This window comes from Pongo abelii, chromosome 2 (assembly GCF_028885655.2).
Source record: "Pongo abelii isolate AG06213 chromosome 2, NHGRI_mPonAbe1-v2.0_pri, whole genome shotgun sequence".
NCBI classification, from domain to species: Eukaryota; Metazoa; Chordata; class Mammalia; order Primates; family Hominidae; genus Pongo; species Pongo abelii.
This window is the reverse complement of record NC_085928.1, coordinates 176730022-176736021: the sequence shown is the minus strand read 5'-3', so window position 1 is coordinate 176736021 and position 6000 is coordinate 176730022. Positions and strand designations below refer to the sequence as shown.

Genomic DNA, 6000 nt, shown 5'->3' with positions numbered 1-6000 from the left:
TGTGAAGAAGTATTCTCCAAGGCCTGAATAACATTCCGTATGTGAATGAATGTTTTAGGTCACCATGCGATGTACTAAAGATTACATGCCGAGTGATGGAGGCATCTATGTGTTCTTAAATAACATTTTTTACTTCCTGTGGATAGAGGTGGTAAGCTTTATGACTTGTATATGCCCCCAGATACAAGTAAATATGATTATTCCTAAACCTCATCATCTCTACTTCAAGGTTGGCATGATGGAAGGTGGAAATGAGTATTGGAGCTTTGATTCCTTAGGATTCCTTTTGTTGCACTCTCTCATTTCACTGCTTCGGATCAGGGAACACATGGAACTCAGAGGTTGTGGGCTTGAACAGCTCCAAATGCCATAGCTGAAGCTGGATGCTTTTTTTTTCTTTGTCTATTAAAGGATGTAAATATTGAAAAAAGAAAATCAGGGCTTAGAAGTTAGTTAGTTCCATCCTTCTTTACTTCATGACACCTTATATTTCCTAGAACTAAAGAGATAAGCTGGCATCATTTTTATGCATTTCTGATATTCAGAATTGAATCAAGACCTACTTTCTAAGGACTCAAGTGGCAAACTGAATAGTTTGTTTAAGGTTATTTCTCAGATACTTATATTTTTTGTGACAATCGAAAAAATTGAATTAGAATGAGGATATTTGAGGAGAAAAATAATTTCTTTGCTAAGTGGAATTCAATATAAGTGCCATTTAGAATTTAGATATTTTCAGATACTTATTTTTCCATGCATGTGAAGTTGAATATTATGCTGAATATGAGAGTCAAGAAAATATTTTATAAAATGAATTTAATCATTTTTAGTTTGGTTGCATAAAAATATGTTATCAGAAGCTATGGCAAATTGATTTTTGGATGCAGAGGGATTTCCAAGGCATTAAGCGATTTGCCTTTGCTTGTCAGCAACATGGAAGCAAGAAATATTTTATCTCATTTGGGCCAGTAGTTCTTGTCTGGTTCATTAGTTTTCATTGAAGTTCATCTACTTGCCACGGTTAATACACTAATGCTTTAATGAGTGTGTATAAATAAGCTGAGGCTGAATCTGGCCTGTAAATTTCTAGGGTGTAATTGCCTCTAGAATATACATACATAGTTGTCTTTCTTCTAATTGTTTTCAATTAGTATAGAATATAAGCCAAACTAGTACTTTTTACGTACAAATGTGTGTGTGTTTGTGTGTGTGTGTGTGTGGGTGGGTGGTCACTGCATTATTCAGAACTCTGGAAATTGGTTAATTAGAGTTTAAGTAGTTGATGGTTTCATGAGCACAAAATCTAACCGTTATAAAATTAGAGAAAGTTCAAACAGATTTGATAAAATATCAACTTCCTTCTAAAATTTTTTAACTTCTTCACCTCAGCACGGGTATAAATAGCTTCTTTATTCCATGGAAACTTTACTAAGTTTTCTATTTTAACATACATCATGTTTACTATAATTTTAATGTCATTGTCACAAAGAAAACATGGGCTTCTTGGGGGCAGGAACAATAAAGCATTCACTGATGTTTTCAGTAAAAAACTGCAATGGATAAAGCCAAGTAAGCTTAGCAAATATTTATTGACTCTTATTATGATCTTCTACCTCTTATTGCTTCCTTATAAATAGTTTTCCTCCTCTTTCTTTGTCCCTCCTCCCAATATTTAGTACTAAAACTTATGGCCTTATACATGTTTATTATATCTGTCAGAGTTCATCTCTTTTCATAGCTATAGCTGCTACGTCCAAAGCATAGAGCCATGTATTTAGCCTGTCCTCTCAATTGCATCCTGTCTCATATTAAGCTTGTCACGGAAGGATTCCATATCTGTCTGATGCATTTCCCCTGTTTTCTTCACTGCTTTTGCTTCCTAAAATCTCGCCTACTGGTATAACCACCTTTTAATTTGTCTTCTTCACTTCAGTACTTTTTCCTTCAGTCTATCTTTATTGTTTGTTTATTTGGAGATTATAGAACTGATTTTATTAAGATAAAAACTGACAGCATGCATGGCATGAAGTTTACAATAAAACAAGGTTTTCACAGAAACCTAACAAATGACTAAAAATATTTCACAATGTAGTACTAGATTCAGATCTAGACAATGTCAAGAGCCGGTTGTTCTCATGATTCAAGACAGAGCATTTTAGGTATCAGTTAATTATTAGAATATTTTTTAAAAACGTTTTTCTGTTTGTGTGTGTGTGTGTGTGTGTGTGTGTGTGTGTTTTAAAGTGAACCGGTGACCCAGTATGAAAGTTTAAACTTCTCTTGAGGACAGAACTTTTGAAATTATTCAAACTTTGAGTAGATTTAATGAAAATTGTGCTGTCTGTGGCTGATCCCTTCCACCAGTGGTTTCAGAGTTTGAAACTCAAAAAACAGAGACGCTTCAAGAATTCTAACAGTGTGGGTCTTTTCCTTTTCCTACTCTTCCGTCTACTATGCCACCTTCTTCCCCTCCCCAAATATCTCAGCCAGTGCATTCTATGAACAAGTTGATATTTATAACTTCATAATTAAAAAATCAAGGGTCTTGTCTAATTTCAAGAATTAACTCCTCCAAGACAGAATGATAAGCTTGTTTATACTCTCCAATAAAAGACTTTCCTCCTCAGTCAGTTACCATCTTCAAAATGGCAGCTTTGGAACTTATGAAATGGTCTTTGTGGAGAAGAGCATTAAGCTCAGGCAGGGAACACCTTCGCTTATAGATTTCAGGTATTTACAACATCTAAACAGTCTATTATAGTCCTCATTTATGGTGTCAATGACATTTTTTGAAAAAGTAAAATATTGTGAGCATAGAAGCAAGTAGTTAGTTACCTGTTCTTTCCATTGTTTTACCATTTCCCGAATCAGGCCCCAAATTTTAACCCAAAAGAACCTGTCCATCTCCCTTCCTCCCTCCACATCCCTCCCACCCCCAAATAATACACCAATAATAGCCCAAAACTACACACATGCTATGCTGTAAAAAATACATAGTTAACACTACTGGGAAGAGGACTGTGGATTGTAGAGATGCTCTTTGAAGATCTACAGTATCTTTTTTGCTCTCCCACACATCCAAATCTGCAGATTTTGTTCATCATTGAAGACCCTTTGTTTTTCTCAGCAAAGTGCAAAACCGGTTGCCTTGAAACATTTATCCCATTCCCCTTCCATATGTGCACACTATATAGCTCCGAAGGATGTTAAAGCACTTGTGTTGCTGCAGGACACAGAAAGCTATACTTACTCTTCAAGGGACATCTTCTCAAGTCCCTTCCATGGTGTCAAGACAAGTAGAACTCTTTCCCTTCCCTCTTGAAACCCACGGTCAGATGTCACAGAAGCTGGTATTCAGAAGGATTAATTCTGGTCATCATTCTTGTTATCATCCTCTGAGGGGTAGAAATACCACACTGGCCTTTCCTCACATAAGGATATGTCAACCTGTGAGCACTTGACGTTGGCTTCCTTGGCACAAGCCAGGTCAGCCTCATCGGAGGCTTTCCATTTCATCAGGAACATGGGCTGTCTCTCCACTGGAGTCAGTAGCTCCAATAATCCTCTGTGACTCAAAACCCAGGGCAAAGACTCTTGGCTTTTCTGACTTACTTCTTCTTCTTAGGTTTGACCTCCTCTCCTTTAACTTCAGAATCAGAAACAGCTTTGTGCTTGCCTCCCTCTGACTCATCTGTCTTGTGCTGTTTTCTGTGACTGCAGAAACTCAGCAATGAGGTTCTCATCTGGCTCCCCCTGTGTTTGTCATCCTCATCTGAGAAACCCTTCCACTTTAGTGGCTATCCCACTTTACCCTTTACCACACAACAGTGGAGAACTTCTTCCACCACACACTCCTCCTCCTCATTCGGCACCTCTACCACATTTTTTTCTTGTTTAAATTTTTCCCCATGGTACCTGCCAGCTTTCTGGTGATGCTGAAAGGGTGACGCTGCTCAAAGCAGCACCCAAGAGCCAGAGAAGAATCGATGCCATGCTGCTGGCTTGGTGTGGGGCTCGCTGGGGACTGGCGCCCAGGAAAGCAGCAAACCTGGTGGTTGCGATGGAGCCCTTCACTGAGGCGGTGAACCGCAGGCCCTGGACAACCACTGTCTCCTCTTCTGAGCCCCTTTCATCTATCTTTTATCCTAACAAAAACATTTTTATCTAAAATATATAATACCCGTGCTCTTTCATAGCACCATAGGGTGATTATCATCAATGATGATTGTATATTTTAAAATAACTTAAGGAATATAACTGGATTACTTGTAACTCAAAGGATAAATGCTTGCGGGAATGGATACCCCATTCTCCATGATGTGCTTATTTCACATTGCATTCCTGTATCAAAACATCTCATGTACCCTATGTATATATTTCTCATGTACCCCATGTAAATATATATTCCCACTATGTACCCACAAAAATAATAAAGTATTCAAAATAAAAAATAAAGTACATATTAATTTATATCACTCTTCTGTTTCAAAAATCTCCCACATATAGCCCTTTGATATCCACTATGAAACTTAAGCCACATTTCCTTACTCATTTCTCAAAACTTTCCACACTCTATAATTCACTATTCTCTAAATATTGCCATGGGATTATTTAGCTTGATGTATTTTATTATGATTTATTTTGTATATCAAAAAAATTCTCTCATCTATTAGTCATTTTCAAACAACTAGCTTAAATATGAAGACTTTTCTGCAGTTGGATTTAATCTTATGTTTTTGGAAATCACATTTTATTTGAACTTCACATCATACCTTGAAAATAATCATTTATGTAAATATTTATCTTTTTTGCTATATTGTAATCTTTCAAAAGACAGACAAGACAGTGCTCAGTTTAGTGGAACATTTGTCCAGTATGAGTGATGGTAATGTTCTCCAGCCACATCTTTCTCTCTTGATTGAATCTCTCTCTCTATCACATTGAAAAGGACCAGGAAGACTTTTATCTCTGAACCCTCTAGACTTATGACATTAAAAAGCATGAACCTAGCTCATAGTTCTATGATTTTACCAATTCTTGATAAGCAGTCAGAGACAGTAATACAATTGACAAAGTAAATGTTACTAACAGAGTAACATTTAGTTGCATTTCACATCATCTTATTTCTTCTTTTTTGTTTTTTGTTTTTTGTTTTTTGTTGGTGGTGTGCTACTTATCTTTGTTGACTTAACCAGGAAACTCCTGCATGATAGCAAACCTGTTCTTACCTCTTATTCTCTCCTGACAGATACTACTGATAATACCCAACGGAGTTCTGTAAACACAATATAATCTGACTAGGTAATTGGGGTTTTTTTTTTTTTTTTTTTATCCCTTTGATTCTTGTCAATATGTTACACGTAAAACTATGTTATACGGACATTTCTAGTTCTTTAAGCCACATACAAATTCAGTAAATGTTCTGCCACAATTAAATATACTAGATGCTTAGATGAGTATATTCTTATTTTATCATTTATATAATATTTTAAATTACTTTATCTGCTTTTTAAAAGCAATTGTGCTATTAACTTTTTCTTTCTTTTCACTCAGATTTCATCAACACATTGGAAATACAACACATTTGCAAATAAGTTGTGATAAAAATACTTATAATGTGGCTGGAGTTTTTATTTTTAGTTTTTAATTTTTATGGGTACATTGTAGGTATAAATATTTATGGAGTACATGAGATTTTTGATACAGGCATACAATGCATAGTAATCACATCAGGATAAATAAAGAATCTTCATACCCCATTGTGTATCAAAATATCACCTCAAGCATTTATCCTTTGTTTGTGTTACAAACAATATAACTTTTTAGTTATTTTGAAATGTACAATAAATTATTAAGTATAGTCACCCTATTGTGAAATGTACAATAAATTATTAACTGTAGTCATCCTATTGTGCTATCAAATACTAGATTTCATTCATTCTATCAAGCTATTAATATATTTTGGTACCTACTAATTATCTCCACTTCACCCTCTCCCTA

The 6000-nt window shown here is 35.5% G+C and overlaps 1 pseudogene; it reads right to left on the bottom strand.

Annotated features, from left to right (window-relative positions):
- Nucleotides 1-3363: 3363 nt before the first annotated feature.
- LOC100456223 (chromobox protein homolog 1-like) overlaps nt 3364-6000 on the bottom strand; it is an 83211-nt pseudogene continuing 80574 nt past the window's right edge.